Below are 12,674 nucleotides of genomic sequence, written 5' to 3'. Positions count from 1 at the left end.
GGTTACATGATTATCCAATTACACAGTATCTAACATCTCTAATACAAACCTGCTGCACAAGGCCTTATGCCTCCATTTACACCCCTTATTTTCTCTGTTCCTGTCTCCAAAACTCACCATGTTCACAGAGCCTTCAGAGATGTGTGCTTTGCTCAAAAGTCCATGGGAAAGTGGCAGCTTATGTTGCAAAAGGTGTTACTGAGTGAAGTGTTTAAACCTTGAGCAGAAATTTTACAATCCCTCTTTTGTTCATGTATGCTGCAGGGAAGACCTTGACAATTCAGAAAACTTCTCCTGCTGAACAACAGCATCAACTGTGGGGGAGACCAAGGCGAAATAGGGAGGAAATTGTGAGGGAGGTCAATGGTAGAGAGAAGAGAGGGGAGATGAATAATAGAGATAAAAGATAGGAAAAATGCCATTGACTGTATGATCAAGCTCCCGGAGGACCAAACCGAGATGCTGAAATGTTTAATCAAGATGCAGAATGAACAGAAATGGCATCAACATCTCTGACAATAGATACAGAATTCTTTGTCCAGCAACCCACCCTCTATACTAGGGGCAGGCAATAATTTTCACAGGGAGGCTACTTAATTTTGCTATGTGGTCACAGTTTGGCTCCACCCCTGGAAGGGGAGGACCTGGGATGGAAGGGGTGGGGCTGGGGACCAGTCTCCCCACGAAGTTGTCTGGGACTGGAGGGTCTGAACTAAAAACACTGTAAAGGACTCATAACCCTAACTCTGCCCATTACTGCAATGCATGGCAGCCAGCTTGGGTGGATGAAGCTATTTAAAAGGTTCACAGCTCAAGTCCTTGCCAGGTAGTGCCGCAACAGTGAACCATTTAAATAGGTTCCTGTGGTAGGAATCACTACCTGGAAATTCTGGCAGAAGGATGTACATAGAAAGGAGCTAGATGCAATCTGCAGGACAGATCAAATTGTTAGACAGGCCATATCTGGCCCCAAGCTGTATTTTGCCCAGCCCTGCTCTACACCCACACACTCCTTTGCACTGTCTGGCAATCCTTAGTTTCAGCCAACCTCCACTCCCCATCACATCTGTAACTACAGCAGCTGGATCTACACAGAGCTGCGAGGCTTTCCCCTACTCCTAACCCTCCCTTACCAAAAAACATTCACACTAGATGTGTGAATGTGATATGCAGTGATCAATCAAGGAAAAAACGTTTAACAGTACAATGACACTGTTTTCTTGTTCTACAACCCAAATCAGGCATCAGGTTGAAGGCTGTCACATCCTTTGTTTCATGGGAACATGTTACTCAGAATGAGTAGCAAGGAAGCAGCCCCAAAAGCCTGCCAAGAGGGTAGCTCTCATTTGGGTGTCCTTGCCGTCGCAGTTCAGGTGCCAGCTTACCACACAGCTCCAGGACAGTTGCTTTGCTCATCCTAAAATTCTGTAGCCGCTGGCCTTTGGCCCACACCTGCATGACATTGAGATCCCACCACTCAGTCTTGGTTTCCCAAGCCCAAAGGCAAAGGTGCAGTGACAGCCAAATGCAATGCCAGGTTGCTGCTATCCCTGTCATTCACAGTGTTATCTACCTGCAAGTCTTTTTCCTCTGTCAGTAACTTCAAAAGTAACTCTGCTGCAATGCGTGACATCTTCAAAACACTAAACACAGCACAGCATAGGAGAGAAATGTGCCACCCATGATTTTTCACAGCAGATACTGAAGTGGACAGCAAAGATGGGCAATTTACAGAATGGTCCATAAGGAAGCGGGAAGCCCCTGGAGGACTGGAAACAAACAGTATGTGTTCTGCATTCTTACAGTGCCTAGTGAAAGGTGGTGTCACTAGGTACTATGGGATGCATATCCACAGTGCTTTGCTCAGTATGTTGACAGGGAAACTAAAAATACGGCCATTATTTGTCAAGAGAGGAAAGCAGAGTATATGTAGTCTGGTGATTTGATTTTGACAAATCACCAGAGCACATGTTGACATTCTGCCCATGTCAGTAGCTGAATATTTAAAATTAGACTAGGTAACAGACAGTCAACTGTAGCACTACTTCGTAACCTAATTTTAAAAAAAGAAAAAAAAATTGGTCATAAAATTAACCAATTTAGTTTCTTAAAAATGAAATTTAAGGGAGTTCACAAAGCAAAGTATTTTTATTTTGTTTTCCTTAATATTTTTCTCTTCTGTCTTTATTACAAAATCTACCTTCCCTTCCCTGCTGAGAGGGGAAGATGCCTTTTTCAATTACCTGCAAAAAGATGTGAAATGGAAATACATAAGACAGTACTTGCTGATGAATAAAGAAAATCTGCTGCAAAATAGGTGTGCATATCTAAAATATCTAAATGCAGTGTTTGAATGAACACTGAATAAACAGATGTGGTATTCTCCCTAATCTATATTAGATACTGTAAATTAGACATTGGGATACAATGTAATTACATTTCTATGTGATACTTATTACAAGAGGTTAATAAGAATTGGGAGTCAGTAAAACTTACCTCCTCACAAATTTTAAACTATTTTATTCTATTATATTTTGTTAATAAAATGCTATGATCAATTTTGAAAAATCTACACTGAACTAGGGATATAAAATTCTGTTTAACTGGTTTAACCCTGCGGCGGGGGGGTTGGGCCGTCCATGATCAGGGGCTGATCCAGCTGGCCAGTCAGAGCAGCCCTTGCCTGCAGCACAGTGTCAGGGTCTGGGCCCTCCAGAGACAGTGGCTGCTCTGGCAGGCAGACCTGTTGGAGCAGCATCTGTTTCCGGTGGGCCCCTGAGCGGGCAGGGAGCAGCTCCAGCCTCCACTGGTTAACTGGAACCAGTAAGCCTCACCCATTAAGTGGAGGTTTACCAGTTAACCATTCACATCTTTCAGTTCTAGTCTTAATTGTAAAAAGTTAGCTTGTGCCACCCTTACTTCCTTACACTGTGCAAATACTTTCAATGATTTCCAAGAGCTACCTTTAATGTACTAGTGAACATACACTGAGCCCCACAAATCTGCAGATATCCGCTTCATATCTGTAAGTTTCCGAATCCGTGGATGTGGATATCCACAGCTCATTTTTGAGTATATGGATGCAGATACAAATTTTGTATCTAGAACACTGCAAATTTGCAGATATCTACAGGTATCTATATCTGCAAATGTCAATGTGGATATCCGAAGCTCATTTTTGCAGATACAGATGCAGGTATAAATTTTGTATCTGCACAGGGCTCTGAACATAAATAAGGATGGATGAATTTATCCCAAAGTGATTACGATTCCCTATCCTTCCACATTCCACAATAATAGTATCAGAGAAAAATGTAGGGCTAGAAGAAACCTCAGACATGATCTTTGCACTGAGGCTATACTGAGTAAACCTAAACTACCCTAAGTGTTTTTCCAAACTGTTCTTAAAAATCTCTAATGATGGGGATTTCACAATTTCCTGTGTAAACCTGTTTCAGAGCTCAACTACTCCTATGATAAGTAAGTTTTTCCTTTTATCTTACATACCATCACATGGATATGTAAAAGTCACACACTGTGCAACCAAGGATTAATGAGTAGTTCTGGGCCCAGAAGGCCCTGTGGAGCTACATCTATTGGATGATTTTATAGCTCTAAAGAGAATCACACAGCTTAGGCCATGTCTATACTATGAGATAAGGTCAAACCTATTTAAGGATGAGCTCTGGTCACCCGATTTTGCAAAATCGAAGGTCTGTGTCCCCACTGTGCACAAGAATTAAATGTAGATCGAAGTAGCACACTCCCATTAGGGAGACTGCCATAAACTTTGAGAGCAATGCACTGTGGGTAACTAGCCCACCGTGCCTGTGCTGCTATGCATTCTGGGTTATACTCCCAGTGTACTCAGGGACCAAAGCTGTGGAGCAGGTGGTTATGGGTTCATGTCATCAGCATCCCATAACACGCTTGTCTACTCCCTCCTCCCTTGCTTGAGATCAATGTGAAACAGTCTTCTCGCCCTTTTTAGCCCTGGTTGCCTGCAAAGACACCACAGCATAAGCACAGCCCCTGCTGTGGATACCATATTGCATCAAACCATTGTGATGTTGATGTCTATCTTGGTGTGCCTAATGGTGCAGTTATTCAAGGCCCCCAAGAACAGCCTATAATTCCCTGGATTATCTTTGTTCCCCTTTTAAAAGAAAGGTACTATGTTTTTTGTTCTTCAGTCCTCTGGGACTTTATTTGTCTGAAAACTGAAGCAAAACTGGCACCAAACACTTCAGTTTTCTTCTTTTTATCAATTATTAGCTTTCGTTCATTCTACTAGAGAACTTACATCTTCCTCTTACTCTTAATGTATTTAATTATCATTCAATTGATAACAAATACATAGTACCCATTTTGACATAGTATCCAGTAGGGTCCAGCTCCCCAGGAGCAATAGATCCACCTCCTTTTCCCCACCCTGCTGCCTCTGATAGAGAGGCAGCAGCGCAGAGGGTGAGAGGGACAGGCTGGAGCTAATACACGCGAGGAGGTGGTTTCAAGCCAGCTTCCCATGTGTATTGGCTCCTGCAGACCCCCACCACGCCCTTGCTTCCTCTTTATTCATCAGTAATCTTAGCAGTTACGATTATTTGACAGTCCCTGGGGAGCCCCCGTCACTCTGCGCTGCTACCTCTGGGCCTTCTGTGGACAGAGGCTGCTCCACAGCACCCTTCCTTGCCCTCCCCCTGTGCTGCTGCCTCTCATGGGGAGCCGGCTTTTACATTTGGAATGGCTGCCATGTGAGGAGAGATTAATAAGACTGGGGCTCCTTAGCTTGGAAAAGAGATGACTTAGGGTATGTCTATACAGCAACATTATTTCGAAATAAATTCATCCACATCTACACAGCAAGCAGTTATTTCGAACTAATGTTGAAATACTGTCAAGCTGGAGGTCTTCTTACTCAAACTCCTATAACCCTCATTGTACCCGAAGTAAGAAAAGTCAGAGGAAGAGTGCTCTATTTCAAAATAAGTGCTATGTATATGCTCCCAGTTTCAAAATAAGCTATTTAAAATAAGCTATGCAACTGACGTAGCTCAATTTGCCTGGCTTATTTCGAGTTAAGCCCTCCTGTGTAGACACACCCTAAGGCAGTGGTCTCCAACATTTTTACACCCAAGATCACTTTTTAAATCTCCGAACAGGCAAAGAAATACCACCCTGCCCCTTCCTTGAAGCCCCGCCCCTTCCTATTCTCCTCCTGTCCATCACTTGCTATCCCCAGCCCTTACTTACACACTCTGATAAACAGTTTATTTTTAAATTATGTGACGTATAAAATTAAAATCACGTGTTTATAGTTATGAAATAAATGGTCTGTTTTTTATTCATGCTATTTAAATCTAAAATGAAGCCTTTATAATTATACATTTTGTGGGGACAGAGTACTGAGGCGGGGGCCAGGGAAGAGGGAACAGGGTGCTGGGAGGGCAGAGGACAGGGTTCTGCAGCAGGGGACAGAGTGCCAGTGGGGACAGGAATAGGGACAGAGTTCTGTGGCTGGGGACAGGGGAGTGGGGACAGAGTTCGGGGAGTGGGGAACAGAATTCTGTGGCTGGGGACAGGGGAGTGGGGACAGAGTTTGGGGAGTGGGAATATGGGAGTGGGGAGAGAGTTCTGTGGCTGAGGAGTGGGGTGCCAGTGGAGGCAGAGAGTCCCTTGTATCTGCCTCCTCCCAGGATTCCCGCCCCCCAGAGGGAAACCAGCGCATGCCTGCCCCGGGGCCGACCCCCTGGCGTAGGAAAACCCCATGCGCGCACCTGCCCTGGAGGCTGAAACCCCTTCCCCCGGTGCAGGGAAGCCCCATGCGCGCCTGCCCCAGGGGCTGACCCTCAGCGCAGGAAAGCTAATTTTCCTTACTCACAAAGAATTCCTAGATGACTCCTTATACAGAGGATACAATTGCATTTTATAGTACACAGTTACTAAAATCTACAAATGTACCTCAGATGTGCAATGGGGAGGAAATATTCATTTTAAAAGATCTATTTACACAGAGAACTATTATTTATACATAATTCTTTTTTCTACACACAGGACCAATGATCTAATTTCTAATTCTCAAACACTCCACCATTTTGCACAGTATTCGCTCAGATTTTTTTTTTTTAAACCAGAGTAGAAAGTAAAGTCATCACTGAGTATATACTATATCCCACTGGTGTATTTTATCATTCATTACCTTACAACATGAACACTATTCATCACACACATATTCCATATAAGGTTAATGACAAGTCCATAAACTTTTAAATTAAACATCCACACTACCAAATAAATAGATCCATAAAAAAATGACATTTACAGCAATTCTGACAATTACTGAAGAAATCCAGGAAACTCTCCCTACAACAAACCCTGTTGCCAACACATCTATCAAGTGACACCATCACAGGACCTATGCACATAATCCACACTATTAGGGGCTCATCCACCTGCATAGCTACTAATGTGATATATGCCATCAAGTGTCAACCATATCGCTTTGCCCCATATATTGGCCAAATTGGACAATCTTTCTACGCCAAAGAATAAATGGAAATAAATCAGATATGAAGAAGGATCACACACACAAAGCTGTAGGGAAACATTTTAACCTCCCTGCACATTATAATTGATTTCAAAGTAGCTATCCTTCTACAAAAGAATTTCAAAACTGGTAACCAGGGGAGACATCTGAACTGGAATTAATTTGCAAAGTCAACACTATCAGTTTAGGACTGAATAAGGATCTCAACCGGTTAACACATTACAAAGGCAGTTTCTTCTCTCTGAATATTCACATCTCCAGACCAAATGCTATATAGCAATGACCCACTTCCGCCCTGACTTGAGTAGCTTCATTAACATAAGCAACTTTCTTCACATACACTCCTACTTCTGTAACTGCCACCCCAATTCATCAGATGGAGTGGTTTTTACCCACAAAAGCTTATGCCCTAGTTAGTAAATCTGGTAGTCTCTAAGGTGCTACAAGACTGACTCCTCATTATTTTTTAAGATACAGATTAATACTACAATCCCTCTGAGACTGCAAATAATCTAGCAATAAAAATGACACATACTTTATTAAAATCTAATTTAAAAATGGTTTTGATTCTTATCTTGTATGCAAGAACACATTTATTCACCCTGAAAAAGTAACTGCACTAAGACCACTATCTTCCTAACTGCTCCACATGGACAACCTATCTGCCTATGTGTAGCCCTAGTGACTACTTAAAACAGTGCTTCATACCAGTGCAGGCGTCCACTCACGATGATCAATTTACTGAACTGGCATCTAAATTACCATTTTCAGTCATCTAGTGCATCTTGTGCTATCTCTGTTTTAGACTAACTCCTTGCAGCAGATTGTCAGTTTCCCATTTTTATAGTTCACTTTTTTAATTAAGGCTTCAAATAAACAGAGACTTCTTAATTTCTCATATTTATATTAATCACAAGCTGTAAAATAGAAAAATGGTATACACTAATATTTCATAATTGCTATAATCATATTTCTATAATCATTTCATATTGTTATAAACTAAATTAATTTCAATGGTGCCTTTAAATGGCAGGTCCTCTATAATGAACACATTTAACTCAACACTGTATGTTATTAACCAAAGAGATCTTAACATGCTTGAAGCTGGTCCTATATAATATATTATTTCACATGCTTTATTCCTGAAATATATTTTAGACATTTAAAAATAGTCTACCCAGTAAATCAGGAATTAAGTACTTTTATTTTGTATATGGTTTTGGGGATTTGAAATGCAATTTTCTTTTCCTTTGCTATATTTCTTTCCACCTGCTCTGCCTACTAGGTTTTAAAAAATATCTTCCCTATGGGTGGGGAGATTTATTGAAGGGGGGGGTTATGGGTATGCAGGTTAATAAGAGTTATACTTTACATCAATATAATGTTTGTCTCTCCATATTAGCAATAATGGAAAAAATACATTAAGAAGAAAGATGTTGTAGTGTGGCTGACAGTACCTACTCAAGATTGTAATATCCCGGGGTGGTGGACGAGTGTAAATGACGATTCCCTGCACGGGGGCGGGACGTGGATGTAAAGGTGTGTAAATAACAATATACTACACAATAGGTGGGGGTGAAAATGGACCAAGAGCAGGCCCGTTCACGAGCCCGGAAAGCGTTTTGCTCTAAATACACGACCCCCAGCGCGGCTGTGGGAGCTGGGAAGATGGAGCAGGTGGGCGCCGCCTCTCCCTTTACAGCCTCACCGCCGCCGAATCCGGGCAGCAAGGAGCCACGTCCCGCCAGGCAAAGGGCGGCACACGGAGCCGGGAAGCTAACCCGGCCCGCACAGCGACCACGCCCGGCCCAGCCCCAGACAGGGCAGGGCCCGCAGCCGGGGGTCAAGGCGGCTCCTTCGCACCCCTTTGTCTGACTGACAGCTCTGCACTCCCCCGCTACTTACCTCGCAGCCGACGGAACTCGGCGCTCGCGGGCGGGAGGGCGGCCTCTCCGGTCCCGGGAGACACTACGACGGCGGCGGTTAGCTCCGTTCCGCAAACTGCGGCAGCTCCAAGGGCTCCTCACCAGCACCCGGCAGCGATGGTGGCAGCCATCTTGCCTCCTCCTAGTCTCCCTGGCCCCCCTCCCGCCTCGGAGCCGGTCACGTGAGTCCTCCCGACGCCTTGGACCTGGGCACAGGAGTGGCCTAAGTTGCCTTTAGGCCCGGCCGGCCTCGGGGGTGGAACGCCCGCGGGATCTCGTCGCCTTCTCTTCTCCCCGCTGGTCCCTCCCTGCGGCAGACTCCGCCTCGGCTGAGACGCCTGTCCGAGTTCTGTGCCCCCGCTGGTCTTCGGGCTGCCCTAGCGGGCCCCAAGCAGAGCGGCGGGTGCCTGCTAAGCGTTCCTGGCCCAACGGCAGGGCCCGTCCCGTTCGGCGGCCTCAGGGCTTTGCGTGTTATGTGCAGGCTGGGGCGCCCTGGGACCGTTGGGTGACTGGCAGCGGTTATTTTAACGAACGGGTTCTTCCAGCGCGCGCCCCGCCCGTGGTCCCTGGGCTCCGAGGAGACCCTGCAGCCTTGCTGGTGCGACAGGACTGAATGCAACCGGTTAACTTGTGCAGCCACAAGTGAACCGGCTTGTAACGGACAGCGCGGCCACAACATGTTCTTCCTACAGACCTGGTGGTTTTTTGTGAAATAACTTAAGACACGCAGCCGCTGTGCGCAGCTTAGCACCCTGAAGTGCACACGGGAGGGGCTCTTCAGTGTGAATGCACTGACTTCAGACGAAGAGCAGTTGTGATTTGTGGGCGTTTCAGCAGTGGCCCTCGGCGAAAGGAGGTGCCTCTAAGGGTTCCCAAAGGCAAGATAACTGGGCCCCTGTGCTGAAGAGCTTCGTGAGTCTTGAAAAGCCCACAACGATTTTATTCATATAGTTAGTCTCATTAATTTGTCGTCCCTTGTGTTAACCTCTTGAGCTTTATGGAGTCTCCATCACTTCCCAGACATAATTAGCTTTTTTTCTCAACTAAAAATGTTCCATTGTTTGTCTAGATTCAAGTAATTGGAGGACAAGACTTGATATGGGGGGTAGGATAGCTCAGTGGTTTGAGCATTGGCTAGCTAAACCCAGGGTAGTGAGCTTAATCCTTGAGGGGGCCATTTAGGGATGGGGGGCAAATCTGTCAGAGATGGTATTTAGTCCTGTTGTGAGGGCAGGGGACAGGACAGGACAACCTTTCAAGTCTCTTCCAGCTCTATGAGATAGGTATATCTCCAGAAATTCAGATGATACTATGCAGAAAGTCACCAGCCAGTTGGTGTGGGCATGTGGGGGAAAGGGACAGGGGGAGTGAAGGACAGAATGAGATCTAGGACTTTGTGAAAGATTTATAACTCACTTGCACTAAACAGCTTAACCATCCTTTAAAAAACTAGCCCCGGGGGGCCCTTTTCAAATCTTGAAACATAGTTAAGTGTTTAGCAGTCTTATAGCCCCTTTACTTCAAACAAGAGTCCAAGATGTTAAATATATATGAAAAAGAGAAGTTACTCACTCAGTGCAGTAACAAAGGTTCTTCCAGATGTGTCCCCTCCATGGGTGCTTTGCTGTTGGCGTGGGCCTCATCCTGGCACCACGGATCAGAGACTTTTAGAGCTGTGTTCATTCAGGCTCTGCTTGTGTAAGCGGCGAACGGTGTTCCTGCCTTTGAAGTTAGCCCTTGTAGCAGATTATTAATGCCAGAAGAAATGGGGAGAAAGGCGGGTAATGGAACACCCACAGGGACAGACATCTCGAAGAACCATCATTACTGCATAGAGTGAGTAACTTCTATTTCTTCTTTGATCGATGTCCCGGTGAATGCTCTAGTGTTGGTGACTGTATAGCAGTGCCCATTTAGACGGAAGGTGGGCTTCAGCTAATTGTTACAGGCTATGGAGAGGATCGCTTTGGCTACTGCAGTATCTGTTGTCGAGCATGATGGAATTGCATAACGCTTCATGAAGGTGCAATAGGATGACCATGTCGCTGCTCTGCATATTTCATGGAGTGAGACTCCCTTGAGGAAGGCAGTTGATGTTGCCATGTTGCTGGTGGAATGGGCTTTGGGAGTTGTCGGTAATGCCCTATTCTGGAGCAAATAGCAAATAGTGATTCGGCAAGCCCTGCAGATAGTAATACAGAATGTTATCAATTTGATATGCACTGTGAAGAAAATGGTTTTCCCTTGGACCTTTTGGCTAGGGATACCAGAAATCTCTGGGATAGTCGAAATCCTATCCAGATAGAAGGCAATGGCCCTTCGCACATCTAAAGTGTGTAATATGGTTTCTTCCCTGGAGTGGTGTGGGTTTGGGTAGAAGGTGGGAAGGACTATTAGTTCATTGATAGGAAATTTGGAAATGACTTTGGGGAAGAAGGAGGGATGGGACCATAGAATAACTTTGTCTGTAAAAGGTCATGTATGGAGGCGAGGCATTGAGAGCTACAAGTTCGCTAATCTTCCTTACAGACCTGATTGCCAGAAGGAACAACGTTTTCATGGTGAGAAAGGTAAGTGATGAAGTTGCCATTGGCTCAAAGGTTTTGAGAGTGAAGGACCAGTTTTAAATCCCATGTGGAGAGCACTGGTTTACCTGATGGGTGAAGGTTCTGTAGGCCCTTCCAAAATCTCTTAGAGATGGAGTGGGCAAATATAGAGAAACCATCAATCGGGGAGATGGAAGCCTGCAATCGCGGCCATGTGAACTCAGAGTGATGAAAGGGATACATTTTGTTGTTGCAGGAGCATGATGTATTCCAGTATCAAATGGAGCGGAGCCATAGATGGTTGGATTCCTCTCCGTGTGCACCACTGTATAAACCATTGCCATTTGTACAGGTAACTCTTGCGTGTTGTTTGTCTCCTGCTATGTAGTAGGACAGTGCTCGCACTGCTTCCGAGAACCATGTACCGTGTCGTCAGATGCAGTGTTGGCAGCTGGGGATGAAGTATCGCACCCGTGTTCTGGGAGAGGAGGTCCAGGCGGATCAAAAGCGGGCAGGGAGGTCCTAGAGATAAGTTGATAAAGACATGGGAACCATGTCTGTTGAGGCCAAGTTGAAGCTATTAGACTTACACGTGCCCTGTCTGTCTGTATCTTCTGGAGAATTCTGGGGATGAGAGGGATAGGAGGGAATGCATCTAATAGGTGAGCATCCTATGGGAGGAGCATTGTGTCTCCCAAGGAGCTGTGTCCTATGCCTGCTCTCAAACAGTATTGGGGGCATTTGAAATTTTGGCTGGTTGCAAAGAGGTCTATTTGCGGTTGACCCCAGTGTTGGAACAGATCATGGGTGATCTGATGATGCAATTCCCATTCATATTCCGTGAGAAAGTTGCAGTGCATCGATATCAGCCATAATATTCTTGTCCCCAGATAAGTATACTGACTTGATGATTATGCTGTGGTGGATGCACCAATTCCATAGCGGGAATGCCTCTGCACATTGCAAAGGAGATTTCGAACCCCTTTAGCAGGTTGATGTAAAACATAGTGGTCGTATTGTCAGTGAGGATATGCACCAAAGATGCTCGAATATGTGGAAGGAAGTACTTGCATACGTTGTAAACCACTCGAAGCTCAAGCAGGTTGATGTGGAATCTGGACTCATCTTTGGACCACTTCCTTTGCACGTATTTTTGTTAGAAGTGTGCACCCCAGTCTAGCAGTGAGGCGGCCGTAGTGATTTGTTTGGACAATTGATCTCGGTAGAAGGGCATGCCACTGCAGAGGTTCTGTCCTTGCATTCACCTTTATAAGGGAGTAAGGACTTTCGGAGGAGGGGAAACGTGTCTGTGGACTTGGCGGCTGGTTGGTATATAGATTGAGGAAGTCCAAATGCTGGAAACATCAAAAGTGCAGTCTGGCATATGGGACGACATATGTGTTGGCTGCTATATGCCCCATGAGTTTCAGACAAATTAGGAGAGGATTGTGACCAGTTTTTTTATATTGTCAAAATGGTAATTAGGGAGATAGGTGTGTGCTGTTGTAGAATCTGTGTGAGCTCTTTGAAATCTAGGGATTGTGTGGGGCATAGAGTAGACTTCTAGTAGTTGATAATGAAGCCTGGAGACTGAAGGAAGGCCTTTGTGAATCTGATCATGTCCCTTGTGATCTGTTGGAAGGGACCTCAGATGAG

At 45.0% G+C, this 12,674-nt stretch overlaps 1 protein-coding gene across 4 annotated transcripts in view; it reads right to left on the bottom strand.

Annotated features, from left to right (window-relative positions):
- KIDINS220 (kinase D interacting substrate 220) overlaps window positions 1–8,591 on the bottom strand; it is a 194,369-nt gene extending 185,778 nt beyond the window's left edge. For all 4 annotated transcript variants that reach the window (XM_075923523.1, XM_006123619.4, XM_006123620.4 and 1 more), the window contains exon 1: window positions 8,453–8,591. The gene's annotated coding sequence lies outside the window, so the exon portion shown is untranslated. The remainder of the gene's footprint in view (window positions 1–8,452) is intronic.
- Between the last annotated feature and the right edge of the window lie 4,083 nt (window positions 8,592–12,674).

This window comes from Pelodiscus sinensis, chromosome 3, assembly GCF_049634645.1.
Source record: "Pelodiscus sinensis isolate JC-2024 chromosome 3, ASM4963464v1, whole genome shotgun sequence".
NCBI classification, from domain to species: Eukaryota; Metazoa; Chordata; order Testudines; family Trionychidae; genus Pelodiscus; species Pelodiscus sinensis.
The sequence above is the reverse complement of the archived record's forward strand: the minus strand, read 5'-3'. Positions and strand labels throughout refer to the sequence as shown.